This window comes from Camarhynchus parvulus, chromosome 18 (genome assembly GCF_901933205.1).
Source record: "Camarhynchus parvulus chromosome 18, STF_HiC, whole genome shotgun sequence".
Taxonomy (NCBI): domain Eukaryota; kingdom Metazoa; phylum Chordata; class Aves; order Passeriformes; family Thraupidae; genus Camarhynchus; species Camarhynchus parvulus.
The window spans coordinates 9,833,086-9,856,296 of record NC_044588.1 but is presented as its reverse complement, the minus strand read 5'-3'; the positions used below and the strand labels follow the sequence as shown (position 1 = coordinate 9,856,296).

General features: G+C 51.1%; 1 long non-coding RNA gene and 1 other non-coding gene across 2 annotated transcripts; both read left to right on the top strand.

The window, feature by feature from the left end:
• The first annotated feature begins 13,728 nt into the window (after window positions 1–13,728).
• LOC115911312 lies at window positions 13,729–15,083 on the top strand. Its single transcript, XR_004061256.1, has 3 exons — window positions 13,729–13,883; window positions 14,194–14,297; window positions 14,678–15,083. It is a non-coding gene; the product is annotated as an uncharacterized LOC115911312 (long non-coding RNA).
• LOC115911432 lies at window positions 13,933–14,088 on the top strand. Its single transcript, XR_004061268.1, has one exon.
• Window positions 15,084–23,211: the final 8,128 nt, after the last annotated feature.

Genomic DNA, 23,211 nt, shown 5'->3' with positions numbered 1-23,211 from the left:
GGCTGCTGCAGATGGGCCTGGGCTCCCTCTGGCAATGCAGGGCAGCAGAAAGCTGCTCCTCTGGCAATGCAGTGGGCAAAGGCTGCTGTGCTGCTCCAGGCTCAGATTGGATCCAGGTAGGAATGCTTGGCTCCTCCCCTGGGCGCAGCATCTCCCCATGGGATGCTGGAATTGGATCAGCCCTGCAGGGACACTCAATGGCCATGGACAGCAGAGATCTCCTGGAGGGAGGGTTGGCTGTGGGAGAGATAAAGAAAAAACTGCCCCATGGACAGCAGAGAACTGCCCCAGCTCTGACAGAACAGAGCACACCCCCAGCTACAGCTTTCAGCCTGAGACAGGGTGGAAATGAGGGATCAGCAGGCCAGGGCACCTGGTCCTTGTGGCAGAACCATCATGGCAAGAGTGGCACTGTCCTGGTGTGAGGGGCTCTGGTCCCTGGTGTAGTGAAACCCCTCTGGAGGTGCTGCGAGGTTGGGTTGTGCTGCTCTCTGTGGGCTGAGGTGGTGCTTGGAGAAATTACCCATGGGTGCTGCTCCTCCTGGCAGCATCTCAGGTAGAGCTGAGTGTCCTGGGATTATTCCAGAGGATGGATTTGTTGGCCAACAGCACAAACCCTGTGCCAGACCTGAGGGCAGTGCTGTGGCCATGCCTTCTCTCCAGGCAGGAATAAGGAATAAGGAATAAGGAATAAGGAATAAGGAATAAGGAATAAAAGGAATAAGGAATAAGGAATAAGGAATAAGGAATAAAAGGAATGAGGAATAAGGAATAAGGAATAAGGAATAAGGAATAAGGAATAAGGAATAAGGAATAAGGAATAAGGAATAAGGAATAAGGAATAAGGAATAAGGAGAGGCTGCTGAGTGCACCCCTGCCGCCCCCTGATGGCTCCTGGGGTGCAGCCCCCGGCCCCTGCCCTGCTCTGGGGCACAAAACCTCCTCATTCTGCAGCCCAGGTGGGCTCTGGGAGGGCGAGGTGCTCATGTGGGCATGGACAAAAGGTGATGGAAGGAGATGCTGGAGATCCAGGCAGGGTTTAGAAACCACAGCACAGCCCACACCCCACACCAGGGGGGTGTTTGCAGGGCCCCTTCTCTCCCCTCCTTCCAAAGGATCCAAGTAGAACATTTTGGGTCTTTTATTCTGCTCTTCTCATCTTGGTCCCTGCTGGAGCTGATTTATCCCTCAGGCTTGCAGAGTTCCATCCAAGAGGGACATGTTTTGCCTTTGTAGTACATGAGATTGCTATAAATTATTGGCTGCTTTGTGTCAGCCAGAGCCCGACACAGCCCATAAAACTCTCTGGCCATGATATTGCTCTTGAACCTGGCACCAGGCTGCTGGTGGTGTGCTGGCACAGACCCAGAGGAAGGAGTTGGAGCTCCAGGCGTGTGTTCTTTTTCCTAAAGTCACATTCTGGGGACATTCCAAACCCACCTGGGGCTGTTTGCATGTCCCCTGCTCCAGGTGACCCTGCCTTGGCAGCAGGGTGGATCTCCAGAGGGCCCTTCCAACCCTGACTATTCTGGAATTCTGATTCTGTACCACCCCTGGCCACTCCTCCACTGTGGACAATTGGGCAAAGAATTCAACAGCCTGTGTTTCCAAGGCTTGCAGGTGTAGTAGTAGTAGTATTAGTAATAATAGTAATAATAATAATTTAACATTTTAATAACATTATTTATTATTATTATTACTACTACTACTATTATTCACCAAGCACAGAGCCAGTGAGGTTAAAACAGCTGTCTCAAGGCCAGATTGCTGCCTGTTCACTTTATTGGCCATAAGTGATGTGTGCAGGAGGGCAGTGGGAAGCAAAGGGGGCCTCCTGAGAACCACAAAAACTGGACTTTTAATTTAAAACTACCCTTTCCTGTTGCAGTGTCTCTCCTGCCAGTCCATTTTTTATTCCTGCTATGCAGCAGTGATCAGCAAGTAACAAGGGAGAAAGGAAACTGATGGTCTTGCAGCTCTGTCTGGCCGGTTCCAGTGCTGTAAATTATAGATATATATGGTACAAAGGAGTGCTGGGGTATTAATTTCTGTTGTTGAAAATCACAGACCCTTTACTTTAATTTACTGCTAAATAATAAATGACTTTGTGAGATACTCAGGCAAAGATAAAGACACCTCAGTAAATCAAAGAGCTCATAAGCACTTGGGCTCAGTCTGTCTTGCATGTGTACTTAAGTGGTTTATATTGTTCTCAGAAAGCAGAAATAAGCAGGCGTTTAACTGATGCTATCTGCCAAAATAAAGGATGAACCCGTGAATCAAATGGCTTCCTGCAAATCCTCATTTGCATTTGAAGAGCGGAACGAGGAGCGCTGCTGTAGCGATCTGGAAATGTTTAGGGACAAGGCTCAAACCAGCCATGGGATGCAGGCCCACAGTGGGGCCGTCACAGAGAGCAGCAGGTGGGTTTATATAGGATTTGTGTGGGGTTTATCCACAGCTCAGCAGGAGAGGAGTCCATGGATAAGACTGGAAGGTGCCAGGGTTTGAAGCTGTCTCTCCTCACCCCGCACCTGCAAAAACACCATTTTGGAAAATCCACATGTCCCCATTCTCGTGGCACTGGACACGGTGCAGAGCAAGGTGAGACCATGGTGGCACTGAGGACCCTGATCTGCAGCGTGGATCTGCCATGGAGAGCCAGATCCCTGCCTGCTTCTGCCTCAGTTTCCCTCTTGGTGTGCAGAGAAACAGCAGATTGGTCTGTACAAACCAGCTGTGGGTCTGCTGGTAGGTAAAACCAGCACTGGGAGATCAAAGAAACAATGGGAAGGATTCCACTGATGAATGAATGGAAAAAGATATTTGCTTTTACAAATAAACTGTAGGTTTGCTGAGAAATGAAATTGGACATTGAAAGATGAAAGAAACAATGGGGAACAAAACCCCCTAAATTCCATAAGAATTACAAATGAAAAGGGAAGGTTATACATTAGAGGGAAATCTTAGGTATCAGGAATTTCAGGAAGTCTGAACCTCTCTAGTACCTCAGAAATGGGGAAAGAGAGAAGGGAAATTGGGATAAAAAGGAGGCTGAGTCCTCCAAAAAGTTGAGGGACCCCAGGGGAATGCCCCATGGCCTCTCCCTTTATTTGAATAAAGTCAAAGGACTCCTCTGTCTCCTTTTTGGACATAAACCTCTGGTGTTTGTGGATTAATTGTCCTGACAGCTGCAGAGGAACCCCTCCACCTCCCCAGGCTGCCATCCAGCTCTGCCTCCTGGCCCAACACTTTTCTTTATCCCCTGAGCCCACTTGTGCCAGGCAACAGGGACAGAGCCATAAAATTGCATCTGCAGGGAAGGCAGGAGCTCTGGGGTGGCCCTGAGGACGTTGGATGTTGGGCTCTGCAGCCCAGCCCCACGGATCCAGGAAAGCAGCAGCCACAGAGTGCCAGGCTCCAGCTACTTGCAAAGGCAAGTTAGAGTCGAAAAGATGCAATCAGAGTCTGAACTGAAAATAAGACATGGATGTGGCCGATTTTGACATTTATAGCTCATGTTTATTATGCAAATTTTCCACACTCTATAGGAATGCAGCAGAAGGAGATTGCAAAGGGCACCAACTCATCCTTGACGTCTGTGTTGGAAGCGTCTCCCCGCGCATCTGTGGCCCTGTTGAGCAGATTTTTGGGGTGCTGGGGAGGCAGCTGGGGGTGTGGGGGCTCTGTGAGTGGTACCAATGCCTGGCTGGAGCTGTGGGACCTCTAGGGATGTGGGTCTGGTGGAACAAGAGGGTGTCAGAGCAGTGCTGATCCCCAGGATACAACACAGAGGCATTTCCTTGGATAGGTTCAGCAGATCATTTCAGCTAGAGCTCTGGCTGTGCCGCTGATAAAAACGAGAGCAGGCTCCTGGTACTAAAGTGATTTCAGCATTTATTATAATAAAAATAAAGGCCCAAAGCCAGGAGGCCCGGGCTGAGCAGCAGCGTTCCCTCAAGGATGGAGCAGCGCCGGCGCTGGGGCTGCTCACGATGGCCCCAGTGCTCCAGGGGAAGGGCACAGCTTCCCTGGGTCAGATCCCCCCTTTTATCCTGTTTTTTGTCCCTCTGGATTGGTTTCTTTTGGGATCCTCCATTTGCATAAGGTTTAAGGCGCTTGATTGGCCATTACAGTTCTGTCCAGGCTGGCTCGTTTCACTTGGGGGGTGCTGCACTTTACTGAGGTGTAATTTCTTACAACTCCCCTTTTAACCTCTTTTACAATATAACAACCAAACTAACAGTACATGTTAAAAACGAGAGCAGGCTCCTGGTGCTAAAGGGATTTCAGCGTTTTTTATAATAAAATAAAGGCCCAAAGCCAGGGGGCCTGGGCCGAGCAGCAGCGTTCCCTCAAGGATGGAGCAGCGCCGGCGCTGGGGCTGCTCAGCAGCGATGGCCCCGAAGCTCCAGGGGAACAGAGCAGCTTCCCTGGGTCAGATGCCCCTTTCTATCCTGTTTTTTGTCCCTCTGGATTGGTTTCTTTTGGGATCCTTCATTTGCATAAGGTTTAAGGCGCTTGATTGGCCATTACAGTTCTGTCCAGGCTGGCTTGTTTTGCTGGGCGGTGCTGCACTTTACTGAGGTGTAATTTATTATAACTCCCCTTTTAACCTCTTTTACATGTAACAACCAAACTAACAGTACATGTTTAACAATTATCAACTATTTTACAACAGTTTCTAACCTATTTTTAACGCTTTGGCCTCCCTCTGAAGGCTACAGGATGCTCCCAAGTGCTTTGGAGTGTTTTACAGTGTGGCTGCCTGAGCACAAACTAAAAGAGATTGCATTGTTGAGTCACCTCTGCAGTGGCCAGCCTTCCTCCTGTGGTTGGAATTGGATATTTACCCAAAATGCAGGGACACTGAACCCCTCACTGCCAGTCCAGAGCTGTCCCCATCCCACAGGTTGTCAGAACCCAAGAAATTCCTGATTGCCCTGGAAGACTCGAGACCCTGCCCAAGACCCCTATGCCTTTGATTTTGACCCATAGAAAAAATTACCAGTCTTATATGAAGATCTGCAAGCCATGAAAATTTAAGCAGAATGATAGTGAATTTATCACAAAGTGAAAATGTAGAATTTTGAAGGTTTTAGAATAGAGGTTCAAGAAGCAAGATAGAAGAATCTGAGCGTGTCCAGTCTTCCTCCTTCTTCTGCTTAGCCTCCATCTTCTGCTGTAATAATGACACTTTTAGATTGGTTTAAAGTAGAAACTCACTGTCTAACATAAGTGATAGGTATTAAGAAGTTATTGTAAATAATATACATGTAGTTTTTAGTTTAAAAGACAACACCACCTCCAAGGGTGGTCAGAGTGCCTCTGTCTGTCCTGCTGAAGAGATCTCAGCAAACCAAAGAAAGAATGTTATAGATAAGAAATAATAAACAACCTTGAAAATGAAAACAAAAGAATCCCGACTCCTTCTTCAGCTGCCAAGATAAGAAAAAAAATACTTGTACATATCTCAAAACCAGTCTAACCAGCAGAAATCCCAAGAACAGGTGACATGGGATGAGCAGCTGGTGCTGATGCCATCCTGCAGGCAGGAACAGAGCCAGGAAATGTCATCTAGAGATCCAAGCACCCTGTGGCATGGACAGTGCCACCCTTGCAGGTGTGCTGGACTCTGCAGCCCACTCTGGGGGGGGTCCAGCTCCATGGAGAGGCCTGAGGATGCTGTGCAGGTGATAAATCATGTCCCTGAGAGCAGAGAGCAGCTCAGGGTGGGCACATTGTTCTGTTCCTGAGGATTTTGTCCAGCTCCATGACACAGAGCCTGCTGCTGGCTGTGCTGACTGTGGAGAGTACAAACCACACCTGGTACAGCTGGTGTGAGGAGAGCCACAGTAAAGGGGAAAAACTACAGTAAAGTGGAAAAATTATAAGAAAAAGGCCTCATAAAATCAGGCCTGCTCTGTTATTTCAGTGTCTGGCCTTGTCAAGCTAGCACTTTGCAAGTGCCCATGTGAAAGCAATCCTGGTGTGAACAGTTTGTTAACATAACAATCTATTTCTGGGTGAAAAACAACCAGCACATGCATAAACATTAAATCTATCCCATGAGAAGCAGGGAAGAAAATATGTAAACAATTTAAGAGTATATATATTTATAGATATATATCTCTATATATAGATATATATATAAAAATATATATATATATATATATATATATATATATATATATATATATATATATATAATTCATAGGGATTTGATGGACAAGTAAAATACCTTTTACTAACCAATAAAGTAATTGGCAAGCAAGCTCCTGACCAGCTGGAGTCCCACACAAGGTCTGTAAAACTGTATAAAAAGGAGTTATGTGAATAAAAAATGGGGTTTTCCACCATGAAGAAAATGGAGTCTCATGTGAACTATTCTGATAGAGCACTCATGTGGCATTCATATTTTCTGGAAAAATCCCTTCGCCCAGGATTTTTCCCCTGGGAAGCTGAGAAGCCTCAGAGAAAAAGGAAAACAATTCTCATCTCATTTGCTTCTCCTGTGTTTTGCTGCTTTGGAATGTGTTTGGAGATTGTTTACCCACAGGTGATTGTTTCATTGGATTCTGCTGTGAGTTGTTTTCACTCTTTGGCCAATCAGGGCCAAGCTGTGTCAGGGCTCTGGAGAGAGTCACGAGTTTTCATTATTATCTTTTTAGAATTCTGTAAGTATCCTTTCTGTATTCTTTAGTATAGTTTAGTATAGCGTTCTTTAATATAATATAGTATCATAAAATAATAAATTAGCCTTCTGAGAACATGGAGTCAGGTTCATCATTCCTCCCTGCCACAGGGCACTCTGCAAATACAATAAGCACAGCCACACAGAACTGGATCTGGAAGAAAATTTGCCACAATGAGTTATTCTTCAATAAAGGAAGCCCCTGGGAGGTGGGAGGCAGCAATGGGGATGTGCTGCAATCAGCAGAGTCCTGGCCACAGCAGTGCTCCTCAGCAGGTCACAGCAGGTCACAGCAGGCCACCAGCTCTTGGATTTGTCATCTTCAGAGTGGAGGACACCAGCCCAGCTGGCTCTGCTGGCTCTGCACACAGACTGCCCAGCTGGCAGGCTGAGGGGAGAGGAACCTCCAGCTGGGGACATTGACAAGCACCAGAGAGAGAAAACTTCTTCCCCCAGCACAGCTGGATTTGCTCAGGGATGTTTCTCTACAAGCAAGTCAAGCAAGTGTGAATAAATTGAATAACAATTTATTAGATACACAATTTATTAGATACACACTCTTCAACCTTCTCTGCAGCAGGAGGCTGGGGACAAAGGAGATATTGATGGGAGTAATCCCAAATACAACTGAGCTCTGTGGAGCAGGGAATTTTCACTTACTTTTTCAGGTGAAGGCAGAGATCCCTGAGCTTTCAGCTCATCACTGGGGTGGGAGGGACAAGTGCTCTTCAAGTGCCTTGGACTCAGGTGTCCCAGTTGTGGTGGTGTTTGCAGGAGTCCCAGGATGAGAGAAGAGATGAGGATCTGACTCCATGTTTCAGAAGGCTTGATTTATTATTTTAGAATATATATTATATTAAAACTATACTAAAAGAATAGAAGAAACGATGTCATCAGAAGGCTTGAGAAGAAAGCAGAAATGGAATGATAACAAAATCCTGTGACTGACCAGAGAGTCTGAGACAGCTGGACTGTGATTGGCCATTAATTAGCAACAACCACATGAGACCAATCACAAATCCACCTGTTGCATTCCACAGCAGCAGATAATAATTGTTTACATTTTGTTCCTGAGGCCTCTCAACTTCTCAGGAGAAAAAAGCCACATTTCTCTTCACAGAGAAAAGCAAGACACAATTCCTCCCAAAAATATTTCTAGATTTCACATCCTTTGAACCTCAGAGAAAGAAAAAACAGCTCTTATCTTATTTGCTCTACCTGTAGAATACAATATAGAAACTATTATACCAAAGTAGAATACAATCTAGAAACTGTTTACCCAAAATAATAGTGTTTCGTTTCCTTGGCCTATCAGGGCCAAGCATGTGTGTATATCAAAACTATCAACTGTCAACACTCAAAAAATTCAATACAGTTATATACAAAATTAAATACTTAACAAATTCAATTTAAATGTAATGTAATATAAATATAGTATAGTATAAAATAATATAGTATAATAAAATAGTTAATTGCCCTTCTAATATCAATTAAATCCTCCTCATCATTCTCTCCCCTCGTCGGGGTTGCCTGCAGATACTACAGACCCCCACCAGGAATATCTGTGGTCTGGCACATCCCACACCACAGCAGCGACCCCAGAGCCAGCAGGGTCCAACCCCAGCAGGACCAGGCTCCCAGATCCATGTGCTGTTCAGTTTTCCTGAAAGCCAGGGCAGCTCCAATGTGCCCAGAGCTGCTCAGGTGTGATGTGGCACAAACCCCACATCTGACAGTGAAAGCATTCTGCTGGAGCACAGCAGGAGGAAAGCAAATTACTGTGGAGTAAACCAGAAAATCCATCATGGGTGGGAAGAGGAGGAGGGAACTGGTTGAAGGATCCACGTACAGGACTGTGACAGCAATCAAACAACAGCCCTTTAAATGTCAAGGGGTGTGAGCGTGGCTTAATAGCAATGAAAACGCTGCCAAGCTGGGTGATGAGGAACAAAGCAGAGGGATGGAGACATCCACCCATTATCTGCTCCCTGGAGAAAGAGAGGAGGGTGATAATTCAGGTTTATGCTTGATCTGCTGTGTAAATCTCAGAGAGGTAATGTTTTCTTTTATCAAAAGGGGAAAAAAAGAATGTTTGTTTTCAGCAGTGTCCCTGCCATCAGCCCGAGCTGGGCTGTACAAAGGAGATTCACAGAGTTTGCAGCCAGCCAGAGCTGGGCAGGATTGCACCCAGAGGGATGGAACCCTGCAGGGTATGAGCTGGCCAGCCCCTGGCTCCCTTGGAGGCAAAGGACTGAGTGTGAAAGGGGTACAGGGGGATCAGCAGTGTGAAAAATGTGTATTTTATGATTGGCTTTTTGCAAATATTAAAATGAATATTCTATGTGTTGTGTTAGAAAGTTATGCTGTATCAATTTTCTTAAGCAGTGTATTAAATATAGTTTTAGGTTATAACAGAATGTTAAAATAGAAACTATGCTGTGTAAGATACTTTTTTTAAAGAGAGGACTTGCAGTGAGATAGCAGCCACAGGACACCTGAATCTTTCAGAGAAAAAAAATTCTTGCTCCATTATCAGAAGAAATGAACTTCTTCCTGCCTTGCTCAGCCCTGAAGATGCTATCAGGATTCAGAGGAAGAAGTTGACACTGACCAGACAGAATCCTGTGTTTGAATGGAATTTATGCATCATGTATGAAGTGTATGAATATGCAACAGGCTGTTGCTTTTAAGGGTTAATCCTCTGTTAATGTGTGTCCTTTTTTGGGCTTATTTTGCCCAGAAAGATGTACCCGAACTGTCCGTAACTCTTTGTTCTTATTGTCTCATATTGTCCTAATCCAAATGGTCCAAATTATTATTACTCTAATTGTATTACTATTTTTATAGCCATTTTATTACTATTAAACTTCTAAAATTTTAGAAACAAGTGATTGGCGTTTTTCACAAGCAGGATGCAGGGATTGCAGCAATGGGTGTGAAATGCTTTTACCCTCACAAATAAAACTTGTGGAAGGGTGTGAAAGGCTTTTATTCTGCACACACCTGCCCTGGGCCAGGGAAGGAATGGGTGGCCATGCCTGCCCACAGTGCGGTGTTGGGATTGTCCCTCCACCTCCCTCCAGGCTGGTGGCAAACAAGGCTGTGAGGGCTCAGAGTGTGCCTGAGAGCCAGCACAGCCTGGCTGGCTCATCAACCACTGCACGTTTGGCTCCAGTGATGCCTCAAGGCTGACCTAGAACAGAAGAGGCTGGACTGAATTAAAGAATAAAGCAGGGATTTATTAAAAAGGTGGATCCTCAATGGATCCACCTTGGGCAGCACAAGAGCCCAGCCAGGGCTGCACCCAAGATGAACCAAAATGGCCCCAAAATGCACGACCGGGCACGGGGTCTCTCCCTGGGATCAGTTCTGCTCCATTTGCATCTTGCAGTTCATTGTCCCATTCCAGCTTTAGCCCATCAAGTCACATCCTTGTTTTTCTCTCTCCAGCCCACGGTGTTTGTGCTCTTGGGCTGAGATTTGGATCATTTGTCCTTGGTCCCCAGCTGGAGCAGGGATTGTTTTGTCTCCCTGCTTTGTGAACAGAGCTCACCATCCCCTCATATGAAGCTCAGACCCACACACTAAAGCAGCACAGAATCTGAAAAATATAAAAGTTAAAACCTGAGGCATCACCAGGGCTCTCCCACCAAGCTCTGGGTACCTGGAGCCCCTAAAGGATTTCGCTGCAATCACAGTTGGATTTGATGATCTTGGAGTTCTTTTCCAACCTCAAAGATTCTACAAATCTGTGAGCAAAAAAAGAACAGTGAGCATTGTGAGTTCAGCATTAAACCAGCAAGGCATGAAAAGCAGGGCTGTGTGGGGAGAAGGGAGATCCCTGGGCTGGTCAGGGGGCAGCAGGGAAGGGCTTTGTACTCTGAGAAGCACAAAAGCAGCTTTTGCAGAGTCAGCTCCTCAGATCTGTGGGTATTTGTGTTTTCATTCATCCCCCTGCATCACAATTCTTTGTGCAAAGCAGGGATTGTGCCCTCTGCTTTCACAGGGACTGGAAAGATGTTCCTGGGTATTTGTAGAACACTCCTGCTGTGTATTTGCAAGGGCAGAAGGAGAGTCAGGAGGAAATGAAGAGTTCAGAATTCAGAGCAGGCTCTGAGCAGGGCAGGCACCCACTCCAGGGGAATCTGTGTGTGGGATTGCCTGCTCAGCTGGCTCAGCGTGGGGCTGGGCTGGTGGCACAAACCTGTCCCTGTGTCCCTCAATCCCTGTGGGGATGTGCCAGCACCCAGAGGCCACACTGAGCTTTAATGGGCAAAAATGAGTTTTTGTTTGCTGGTGGTGTGGTGCTTGGTTTTGCCAGCTGCTCCTCCCATCCAGGTTTTGCACAGCTTGGACCTGTATGTATATTTTATAAGAGGTCTGCTAAAATGTGTTACTGCAGAAATAAAACTAAACACTGCTTCATTTTTAATGAGCCATCAGGGAGCAAGTTATTGCTTGTGTGTTGGAGTGGTTTTCTGCTCCCAGGCTGTTTATACCAAAATGTCTTGGAGGGAAAATTGTGATTAAATTTCTTGAGAGATACCTGTATTTGTGCTGAAAGCCTCTCTCAGCCAGGAGTGGGACTGTCAGAGTCGCTGAAAGTGAAGCACAATTCAACACAAACAGGCAGCCTTGAGAACCATCAGCAGAATATTAAATCAAAGTAGTGATTTACTCTGTCTTAACTGCCCTGTGGTTTCATCTGCAGCCAAGAACAGGCTCTGAACTCTCTGTGTGCAGAGATTTTGCCTTTTGGGGGGGATTATAAAAGTGGAATGATGGAATGATTTGGGTTGAAAAGGATGTAGAAGCCCATCTCATTCCACCCTGCCATGGGCAGGGACCCCTTCACTGTCCCAGGTGGGACAGCCTGGCCCAGGGATGGGGCAGCCACAGCTTCTCTAGGCACCCTGTGCCAGCACTGTCCCAGGGAGGAACTTCTTCCTCACTCCTTCTAGTGCAAAACTATTCTGTCCTGTCCTATCGCTATCTGCCTGTATAAAAAGTCACTCTCCATCTTTTTATAAGCCACCTTCAGGCCCTGGAAGGGGCTCTGAGTTCTCCAGGAGCCTTCTCTTCTCCAGGTGAGCACCAGCCCGGCTCCAGAGCAGAGGGGCTCCAGCCCCTGGAGCATCTCCAGGGCTCCAGCCCCTGGACCATCTCCATATCTCCAGCCCCTGGAGCATCTCCATAACTCCAGCCCCTGGAGCATCTCTGTAACTCCAGCCCTGGAGCATCTCCAGGGCTCCAGCCCCTGGAGCATCTCTGTAACTCCAGCCCTGGAGCATCTCCTTGACTCCAGCCCTGGAGCATCTCCGTAACTCCAGCCCCGGAGCATCTCTGTAACTCCAGCCCCTGGAGCATCTCCGTAACTCCAGCCCCGGAGCATCTCCATAACTCCAGGCCTGGAGCATCTCTGCAACTCCAGCCCCTGGAGCATCTCTGTGACTCCAGCCCTGGAGCATCTCCATGGCTCCCTTTGCACCAGCAGCTCCAAAGCCAAACCCTGCCCGGTCGGGCCGTTCGGAGCTGCACGAGGTCCCGTTCTCTGCCGACCCCGAGGCCACAGAGCTGGGCTCCGTTCCCCTCCCGTTCCCAGGCTCCGCTCCCGCCCGTTCCCAGGCCGTTCCCGGGCTCCGTTCCCCTCCCGTTCCCGGGCTCCGTTCCCCTCCCGTTCCCCTCCCGTTCCCGGGCTCCGTTCCCCTCCCGTTCCCGGGCTCCGTTCCCCTCCCGTTCCCAGGCTCCGCTCCCGCCCGTTCCCAGGCCGTTCCCGGGCTCCGTTCCCCTCCCGTTCCCCTCCCGTTCCCGGGCTCCGTTCCCGGCTGCTCCCGGCCGCCGCTGCAGTCCCAGATCCCGCCGCACGAGGGCGCTGTGTCTGGCGGGCTGTGCTCCGCGCGGCGCTCTGGCCCGCGGCTGCTCTCGGTGCCCTTCCGGCCGCGCTTCCGGCCGCGTGGGGCTGAGGGGAGGCCGGGGCCATGGCGGGCACGGGAGCGCTGAGGGGAGGCTGGGGGCCATGGCGGGCACGGGAGCGCTGAGGGGAGGCTGGGGGCCATGGCGGGCACGGGGGCGCTGAGGGGAGGCTGGGGGCCATGGCGGGCACGGGGGCGCTGAGGGAGGGTCGGGGCCATGGCGGCCACGGGGGCGCTGAGGGAGGGTCGGGGCCATGGCGGCCACGGGGGCGCTGAGGGAGAGCCCGGGGCCATGGCGGGCGTGGGGGCGCTGAGGGAGAGCCGGGGCCATGGCGGGCACGGGGGCGCTGAGGGCCCTGGAGGGCGTGATGGGAGCTGGGGGTCAGCGGGGTGTGGGGTGTTGGGTGCGGGGAGGGGGCTGGGGGAGATGGAGTAGGGGGGTCTGGAGCGCTGGGGGTAATGAGGGTCGGGGGCAGAGTGTGGGGTGCAGGAGAGGCGATAATGGGGGCTCCCGGTAGCAGAGGCTGGGGGCGGTGTGGGAGGTGGGGGGACATTGGGGGTCTCGGGATGTGGAGTGGGGGGGAATCGAGGTACTGGAGTGCAGGGCATGGAGGTTTGGGGACGGCTGGATTTGGGGGTGCAGAGGGGCTTTGGGATCAGGGTGGCGGGTACTGAGGTATGGGGGAAGGGTGTGGGGTTGCAGGGGGTGCTGCAGTGGGGCTGGAGGATGGTGTGGGAGGCAGGGGTGAGTGCAAGGAGGCTGGGGCAGACGGTTTGGGGGGCTTGGGATGCAGGGAAGAGAGGTAGTGAGGGCCTGGGGGACAGGGTGTGGGGTTCTCTGTTGGGCTGGGGGAGGCAGCTGTGGGGGTGCAGGGAGGATGTTGGGGGGTAGCGAGGGCCTGGGGGTCAGTAGGGGGCTGGGGTGGGCAGGGTTTGGGGGGCTGGAGCATTGGGGGCCGCAGGGTTTGGGGCCTGGGTGGGCTTTGGGGCTCTGTAGAGGTCGGTAGGAGGGCTGGGGTGCTGTGCAAGGACAACCCTGGGGTGTGGCTGCTCCCTGGGGAGGCGTTGGGCCCACAGCAGGGTGGGAGAGCAGAGTGGGACCCATGGGGTGTAAGGGGTGGGGAGGGGGCTGCAGGGCCAACAGCCAGAGCAGGATTTGTTTTTGCTGTGAGTGTCCCAGAACTTTGTGTGTCCCAGGGCTTCCTGCCCAGGCTCAGCCCCAGATGGTGGCACAGGTGGGGCTGGGTGCTGCCATTCCTGAGGTGAGGGAGCAGCAGGTGAGTTGTGGGAGCCCCGTGTGCCCCCCTGGGCAGGGGTAGGGGGTCTGTGGGCTGGGGAAGGGCTGCTGGGTGGTGCCAGCCAGCCTCACCCGTGCCCGAGAGCAGCTCCCAGGTGGGCTCCGTGCTGGGCCTCACCTGTGCAGTAACAGGTGTGAACATTCATGAAGCATTTTGATGGTCATGTATGATACTGCAAACAACAGCTGCACCCCTAATGCAGGGGAAAATGGGTTAGATTGGGGTTTTTTAATGTGTGCTGAGTCTTCTTTTGAAAATGTTTTCCAAAATCAAACCGGTGCTCCCTCAGGTATGGAAATGAGAACTTGGCTACTTATCGCTAGATGCTGTTTGAATTGCAACTTTGTTCCCCACGTAACAAAGTGATAAGGTGGTTTCTACACTTGAGCAAATGTAAGGCTTTGTTGGAAGTTGTGTACTTTGCTCTCTTGTTTACATGTCTGGTTTGTCTCCTGCAGGGGGGTTCACCTGGGGACACCTCAGGGGACTGTGTGCCCTGGCAGGTGTGGGAAGGGAGAGGGGAGGGCACCACAGTGATCCTGGCTCCTGGCAAACATTCCTTGCCAAAATAAGAAGTGCTTTTCCAGTTTGTTGTTGCTGTGGGATGGGCGAGCTGGCCCTGGAAGTGGTAGAGATGCTTTTGGGAAGGATTTTAGGGGGAGCTGGGGTGGATGATGCTTCAATTAACACTGATCATGGGGAGATATGTGTGTTTAGGATGGGGGCTCTGGCTTTAGCATTCCTGGCTGGACATCTTGGGTTTTTATTTTCAGGTGGCTGGACCAGGAAGTGATTCTGCAGGATGGTGAGAGCTGCTCTTGCAGTTTGGTAATTCCTCTGTGGTCTTTTGGGGCTATCACAGAATAATGGTTTGGGCTGAAAGGGAGCATGGAGCCCCTCTCCTTCCACCCCCAGCCATGGGCAGGGACACCTTCCACTATCCCAGGTTGCCCCAAGCCCAGTCCAGCCTGACTTTGAATATGTCCACAGCTTCTCTGGGCGCCCTGTGCCAGGGCCTCCCCACCCTCCCTAATTCCCTAATTCCTCATCTAACCCTTCCCTGTGCCTGTTGAAGCCATTCCCCCTTATCCTGGCACTCCATGCTCTTGTTAAAAGCCTTCCTCCAGCTTTCCTGTGGATTATAGAAAGCAGTTGTGCCTGATGGATGGTGAACATGAATAAAATCCATTTTTCAAAGTTGACTTTCTTCTTGTTTAATCCTGTAGTGCCTGAACAGAGTAGACAGGTGTTTACCTACTGCAGGTGGCTGTGCAGAAGTGACACCTGCACTGTCCCTGGCGCTGTCACACCCTGCAGATGTGCCCCAGCCCTGCCTGGGGAGCTGTCAGGCAATGGGATCCTGGATTGAGCTGTGGGATTTGGGATCATCTCGGTGTGCCGAGCTCTCACCTCCACTAGAGGGTGTAGAGCTCCACAGAATCTTTTGTTTTCACGGAAATGGGAGAACTGGGAGCCTCTCTGTTATCGGATGTGCAGGCAGGAGGCCGCGGCAGGATTACATCCCTCGGGAGATCCTGCTCCGTGCCCTGGCAGCAGCCCAGGCGGCATTACACAACTGCCAGCCAGCTCGGGGCATGCCATGGGATGTCCCTGGCCAGCCTGCAGCCAGGAGGAGCAGCTGGAGTGTGGAGCCAGGGGAGGCAGCTCTGCTGTGGGTTGGATCAGGTGGTGCCCAGCTCCTGGATGAGGTTTCCTGGAGGGATAACTTGCACAGTCCAAGTTCCCTCTCCTTTCTCTTGAGGAGAAAAATCTATCTAAACAGCAGGGACAAATGTTTCACTTGCACAAGAGCCTGGCTCCTAGATTTCCCTTCCTGGAGGGAATTTCCACTTGCTCTGCAACCTTCCCAAGCCAAGCCCAACACCAGTGTGCTGTGAAATTCCATAAGGCTGTGCTGCTTGCTGGGCTGTGTGTGCTCCCTGTGCTTGTAGGATGTGCTGCTCAGCTCCAGCTTGGCTCCTTGGCCAGGTGTAGGATTTCTTCCTTGCTAAATTGTGCCTCCAAGTGTCTCACTAAGAAGGAAATCCTGAGCAGAACTGGACCCAGCAGTGCTGCCTTGCTCCAGCTCTGAGTGCCTGAGCGAGCACCCAGAGGGGAGCTGGCTGTCTGGGTAAGCAGGTGATGCTGTGACTGTGGATGAACACAGGCGATGTCAGAATTCAGGACAACCCTCTGGCTGTCCTGGAGTGCCAGGATCCCTGCCAGGGGGCTCAGAGACCCTGGCACAGAGCCCAGGATGCCTGTGGTTTTGATTATGGCCCATGGAGCAAGTTACCAGCCTTATATGAAGATCAGCAAGGCACGAACATATAAGTAGAATAATAATCATTTTGTCATGGGGTGAGAAATAGATTTTTGGGGTTTTTAGAATGGGGGTTCAGGTGGCAAGATGGAGGAATCTGGGCGTGTCCAGCCTTTCTCCTTGTCCTACATCTTCTGCTGTGATGTTGGCACTTTTAGGTTGATTTAGAGTAGAAGCTCACTGTCTAACATAGGTGATAGGTATTGGGAAGTAATTGTAAATACTGCACAGGTAGTTTTTAGTATAAAAAGATAACACTGCCCCAAGGGTGGCCAGTGTGCCTCTGTCTGACCTGCTGAGCGGACCTCGGCAGGTCCGAGAAAGAATTTTGTAGATAAGAAACAATAAACAACCTTGAGAACGAGAATAGAAGAGTTCTGACTCCTTCTTTGACCGCTGGGCTGGAAAAAGAGCCTTTCTGACACATTTCGGGGTCACTCTGAGCAGCAAAAGTCCCGAGAAGGCTCCTCTGCAGCTGCTGGTACCGTGTGGGTCTGTGACATTTTGGAGCTGGATCCATCTGGGAGGGGAGCAGCTCCACAGGCAGGTGGGATGTGCAGCTCTGTGGTGTCAGGAGGGCCTGAGGCCTCCATGTGCTGCCAGGGGTGTCCAGTCAGAGCCTGGCATGGGAAGAGCTAAGTGGCCTCTCCAGGGACCCTCTTGGAGGAATCCTATGGGTAAATGCCCTAGAGGGAAGAGGGGTCCCAGAGAGCTGGGTAATATCCAAAGATCACTTCCAGACTCAGTAACATCCCTATGGACAAGGAATGGAGCAAAAAGGGGCAGGAGAGCTGCAGGGATGGACATGGAGCTGTGTCAGGAGAGACAATGAGGGGGAAGAAGGGCCAGGATGAACACAGGGATGGTGTCTGAGCGTGCTCTGGTGTGCTCATCCGTGGCCAGGAGTGCTGATGGGAGGGAGGTCAGAGACCGTGTCCCCCCAGTGCCAGATCCTGGTGCAGAGCCAGCTGTGGAGCAGCAGCCAGGATCATAACCCAGCCAACCAAATCCTCCATCAGCTGAGCATGAAATGGGTATTTATGTGTGGAATGAGGAAGGAGGCAGAGGTGCTTGCACAGGCACCTGTGTTATACCTCAACTGCAGCCAGGCCAAATCCCGAGCACTGGGGCTGTGCTGGGATCTGGTCAGACCCTGTGGAAGGGGAGCACCCCTTCCTGTGGGCATGGGAGATGCCCAGGCTGTGGGGAACAAGCTGAGGGCAAGGTGGGGCAGGTTGGTGAGCTATGGGGAAACCTCTTTATCCTCCAGAGCACAGCCCAGAGAGGGCCTGGCTGTGCCTGGGGTGTCTGCCTGTGCACTGAGCCCGGCCCCGCTCCAGGGCTGCCTTCTGCTCTCCCCTGCTCTGCTCCTGGTTTGTGCTGAGGCTGGAAGAACTTTGAGCTCTGTGCCTGGCTGGACCTGAAGCTGGGGCAGCAATCAGCTCCCACTGTCTGTGTTATGTAAGGGTTTGAACTTTGCCCTGCTGGAAGTGGAAATGTCTGGCCTGCTCTGATCTCTGCAGGAATTGTGAGTGTGGAGATTGAAAGCTGTGGCCACTTCTGCTGGGTAAACAGCCAGAGAGCTGCCTGTTTGCCACCTTTCCTCTCCCTCCACCCCCCACTGAAGATGCTCTGGCAGCTCTCTTGGAGTGTGACATCTGGGAATAGCACTGGCAACCCACAGTGCAGCCCAGACCACTTGGTGAGGGCTCACCTCTGCTAAGAAGCTGCTTTTAGCTGCTCCCTCAAGAGCTGTTTTTAGGTCTGGCTGTAGCACTGCTCTTCCTTCAGCAGCAGCTGAAGTCCCTTGGGCACAAGCTGCAGGAAGGACACATCTGGTGTCTCACTGCCCTGATCCTGGGGGGATGGATGAGGCTGGGCTGGGCACAGCCTGAGCATCCTCAGCACTCCCAGCTCCCACCAGAGCCAGGACTGCATGGCAGGAGTTGATGCCAATCACTGTGCTGCGGTAATGAAGTGAGGGGGAAAGCAAAGAAAGCTTTAAAAGTATATATTTTTAAGCCATAGCTAAGAAATCTGCCATGGCTCCAAGTTGGACCTTGCAGTCAGAGGTGAGCAGGCTTAATTTGACAGCTATTTCTTAAATATTTTAAAAGCTGCCTGGAATAAACTGAATGCTTCCGAGTAGTGACCTAAATTCCACTTGCTGTAAATTTCATTAGAAAGTGGATTTGTGTGCCTGCCAGGCTGCTTTGCAGCTTCATTGATCTGTCCAAACCATGTGCTATGCAAGTGCCTTCCTCAGCAGATTTTTAAAGAGCTCACTGCTGCCTGCTGCCAGCCCAGAATGTGACTTGTTTTCTTTCTTTTCTCTGCTCTTCCTCTTTTTTTTTTTTTGTTTCCTGGTGCAAATGCATGATTTGTGTACTAATCACATTGCATCATTAGTTGCACAGAGTCATCCCACTGGCTGTGTGGGCACGGATGGAGCAGCTAGGAAGGAAAATGTCACTGTCTTCAGCTCACTTGATGTGTTTTGCTCCCAAATCCCCATCCCACGCCATGAAGGCCAAAGACTTTCACAACCCTGGCAGCTGCCAGCAGCTCTCTGCTCTCCAGCACTGTCACCTGTGGTTGTGACACCCCCTGGAAAAAGCCTCCTCTCCTCCTGCTGTCCCCAAAGTGCTGTCTGTCCCCGTGCAACCACGGCTTTGGATCCTGTGGAGAGGTGTGATGGTAGCACAGATGGCACAGACTGAGCCTTACCAGGGAAAATAGCCTGGGGAGAGCTGGGACTGCCACACCTGTGGATGCAGGAGCAACATGCACCTCCCCAGGCCTGAGCAGGGTCCCACAGGTGATGCTGAGCTCCCTTGCTGTGGCAGTGTGCTCTCAGCCCACTTGCAGGGTTAAAGGGGGTGGAGAGGGGCTTTGTGCAGCACCACAGGGACACAGGGCAGAACCACAACTCTCTGTGACATGTTTGGTTTCTCTCCTGCAGTGGGGGGGTTCAGACACAGAGCAATTGCCTGGTTGGGCTGAAGCACTGGGTGAGGGGAAGCTCCCTGTGGCCTTCATGTTGGATACCCAGCCCTGCCTGCCCCATGGGAACTCTGCTCTGGGGCTGTCCCCCTGCCCCTGGCACTTCTGTTCCTGGGGGACTCCCAGCCTGGGGAAGGGCTCCATCACAGTATGAAATCCAAGTTTTGGAAGCCCCATGGCCTTGCTGTGTTTCGGGGGGGTTGGGCAGGCAGGCTGTGCTGCACATAAAGGCCTAACCCCAACCCCATCCTACAGGAATGAAGTGCTGGCCCCTGGCAGGAGCTCTGACAGCTCTTCCCAGTTCACAGCACGGGGCAGAGCTGGCTTTTGAAGAGGAGCTTTCCTGCCTGAGGACAGTCCCAGCACTGCCAGGCTGGCATGGAACACAGCCCTGGCAGCAAGCCCAGGGGTGGCTTTGGGCCAGGAGGGCACACTCGTGTTGAAGGGATGTCTAAGGGGATTGGTTATCACAGAAATAATCTCCAGAGAGTGAGATTACAAAACATGGGGCTTCCCTCAGCTGTCTCCTGTGCAGTTGGGAATATGGGAGGGACTGGAAATACCCCAAACCCACCCAGAGAGGTGTCCAGTGTCAAAGATGGAGGTTGGAGAGAAGTATGTCCCTCTTCTAACCACTGCCTATGACTGAACATTGTGAAGATACATCTGGAGGGGGGTTTGGTGCTTCTCTTGCTGTGTGGGTGATGAAAGCGGGAAGAAATCCCTGTATTGGACCTATGGAACATGGGACTGTCCTGCCTCCCATGAGGAAGGAGCTTTCTTGGGCTGAGTTTTGGCCCCCAAGCAGCAGCAGCCTTTCCACAGCCTTCCCTTCCTCTTTGGCTGCCAGCATAGGGGATGCTGAGTGCCAGGATCCTGGCACTCTGCTCTGGGAGAGGTGCTACCTCACCTCTGCTGTACAGCAGTGATTTATTTTCAAAAATGAGGAAAACCTGAGGTCTGACAAAGACCCCACAGCTTGGACCAGCAATATGGGCTGTCCTGGGGAGAGGGCCTTGCTGGCTGGCAGCATCCAGACTAGGGCTAAATTAATTTCCTGTAAATCTGAAATGCTCTGGCAGTTTCCCAGCTTCTCAGCACCTCTGCTGGAGCTGCCTGTTATTTATTTCCCTGGGGTCTTAGATGTACAATAGGTTTTGCAGAGGTGATCACCCAATCCCATCCCCTTGTGTGTCAGCACCCAGAGCCTTTCCTTACTGCAGCTCTTGATGAGGGGCTTCTCTTGTGGCCCCAGGTGGCTTCAGCTGTCCCCAGCTGCAGGAAAGGCAGGGAGGAAGGAGACTTGGAGGCAAGAAGTCTCCTGGCTCTGTCCTGCTTTGGTTTGGGGCAGTGTGGGGGGTTCAGCCCCTTGGAGGGGGGCTCTGCAGGTTCACCCTGTGCCTGGCAGAGAGGCACCAGGGCTGTGCCAGCCTGGCCATGACTGGGCACTGGCATGGCTGGGGAGCTTCCCTGTGTCATTCCCCTGCTCAGCACAGCGAGGCTGGAGCAAGGGCAGCTGCACTTGTGAGTGCTGAGCAAAGGGCTGCTCAGGGGGCAGCTGCCAGGGACAGCTGGATTTAAGTGTTGGGAATGTCACCAAAGCAGCAGTTTTTCTCTGCAGCCTGTGGGGGTTTATGTAAAAAATGAAATTTCTGTCTATCTCCTTCCTTGTGCTTTCTCATCTCCGCCAACGGAGCTGAAGATGGGAGAGGATTTTTCCCCTATATTTAGCTTTGGAGAAATTGCTATAACTAATCGGCTTTAGGATTCTGTGTTCTCTCTTTTATTTTATCTTTTCCTGTCACTAAGACCTTGTCATGTGGCTGTGGACTGCAGCTCCCTGGCTCTCTGTTTGCTGGGCTTTCATGGAGTCAATTAATAAGCCATAAAAATAACACCTCCAGCTGTTCCACTTGCAGCTGCCAGGCTGGAGTCTAATTATGGGGCCTTGGATCCCAAATCCTGCTTTGCATGTAGAAGTGCCAGTGAATAGGAAGAGGCAGAGGAGATGGCAATGCAAAAAAGGAATGTGGTTTGGGGTCTATTTTTAGCCTTTTCAAGCCAAATGTAAAAAGACCCTCAGGCTGCTTGTGTCCTGCTGAATGTGATCACATGCACAATATTGTTCCCATGGCAAAGCACAGCAGCCAGGGTGGGTTGGGGGTTATTTTTGGTAATTAACTTGCCTACATTGCAAACGTCCTTCTGGGTTAGTTTGCACAGTGCCGTGTTGTGGCTCACATCCATGTGCTAATGGGTTTATTGCAATCAGCTCCAGCTCTCTCTGTGTCCCTGAACGTGCCAGGCAGCGGTGGGGAGGGGAAGCACACAGCTGCTCACCCAGGGCATCTCACTGAGTGGTTGCTGGTAAAAGGGTGCTCAGCCTCCCTCAAAAAGTCCTTTCCTGCTGACAGTGACACAAAATTAATTTAGCTGGGGCTCTGGTGGATAGATGATGGTCTCCCTTTCATATCATCCTGTCTGTTGTGCATCCTCATCTGCTTTCCAAGCTGGATGTTGTCTCTGGGTGAACTGCTGGGCAGATTTGTCCTCTGCTTCTCTGGAGCCCCTGCTGGGCTGGTTCTGCCTCAACTCCCACCACTGCCATATTCACCTTCCTCTTACTTCCTCCTGGGTGCTTCGTAACACTCACTTTCCTTGCTCCCCACAGAAGTGGTGCAGCAAAGGCCCCGGTGCATGGGGGGGTGTCGGGGATTGGGCACAAGGAAAGCACTGGGCTCGTTTCCAGTCTCTGTCCAGGGAATTGTCTGGGAGCATTTCAGTCCTTTCCATCACTGGGCCCTTGTTTAATTCAGACTCAGCCTGATTGTGACCAAAAGCAAATCAAACAGCTGTTCATTAGACAACTTAAATACTTAGTGGTCACACATTAGTCTGTAGCCACCAGCTTGTAACCATGACTGCAAATATGCCTCCTGTGCTGGAGACCATCCCCTTTGTCAAAACAAGTTATTTGGAGACTGATACTGAAACCTGCCCTCAGAAAAACTCTGACACCTCCCACTTGCACAGGGGCCACAGCTGTGACAGTGCCACCTCTTCCCTGTCTCCTCAGGCTCCCTCTGACAATCACCAGAGCCAGGAGGTGTTAAACACCTTCTCTCGGGGGATGGAGCCACACTCTCAGAGGGTGTCCCTTCAGTGGAGCTCTGCTGTGAGTTCTCCTAACCAGGGACAGAGGATGCTATCAATCCTTCCAGCCTTGCCTGGCAAAGAGATTGCAAACGTGGCTTTCCATCACGTGCTACATTAGCCAAATTAATTCCAGGACAGGCAGCCAGCGGTGCTCGAGGCCGAGACTGATGAATGCTGCAGCCGTGTCAGAATGAGCAGAGCTGCTGCCTGCTCTGTGCCAGCTCCTCAGCTGCAGCCAGCCCTCTGCTCAGCCGTGCCCTCCACCTCACACCCCTCGGGAGCACTGAGCTCTCAGTCACTGACACAGACAATTCAATTGCAAGGAACATCTGCCTCGGAATTGTGCTCCCATTCAGGCTGCTGCCACCGCCATGGGGTGACATTCTTCATGCGTCTTGCCTGCTTTCTTTAATCTCCTAAACACAGGCATGCCTGTGGAGCACAGAAAGGTTCTTCCCCCGTGAGAAGGAGAAAGAAATTAGCCAGCAGATCGAGCGTGTATAGCAAATAATGAGATTGCCTTGGATACAGGACCAGAATTCATGCAAAGCATGATGCTGATCAGAGACGATAAGTGGCGTTTCTGGGGTCTGCAAACAGCGTCATCAAACTTGCATTTCTCAACTTCTGAGACTCACATGGACGAAGGCTGCCAGCACAGGCCTGATCCACAGACTGCAAGTTAAAAAAATAAACCCTAAAATAGCAATACTGGTAGTTATTTTGGTGTGCAAGTGCCTCATAATGCCTCGTTTTCCTCCAGGCACAGGAATAAGCTGTACAGACACAGGCACTGTGGTGCTGGAGGAGCAGCAGTCACAAAGG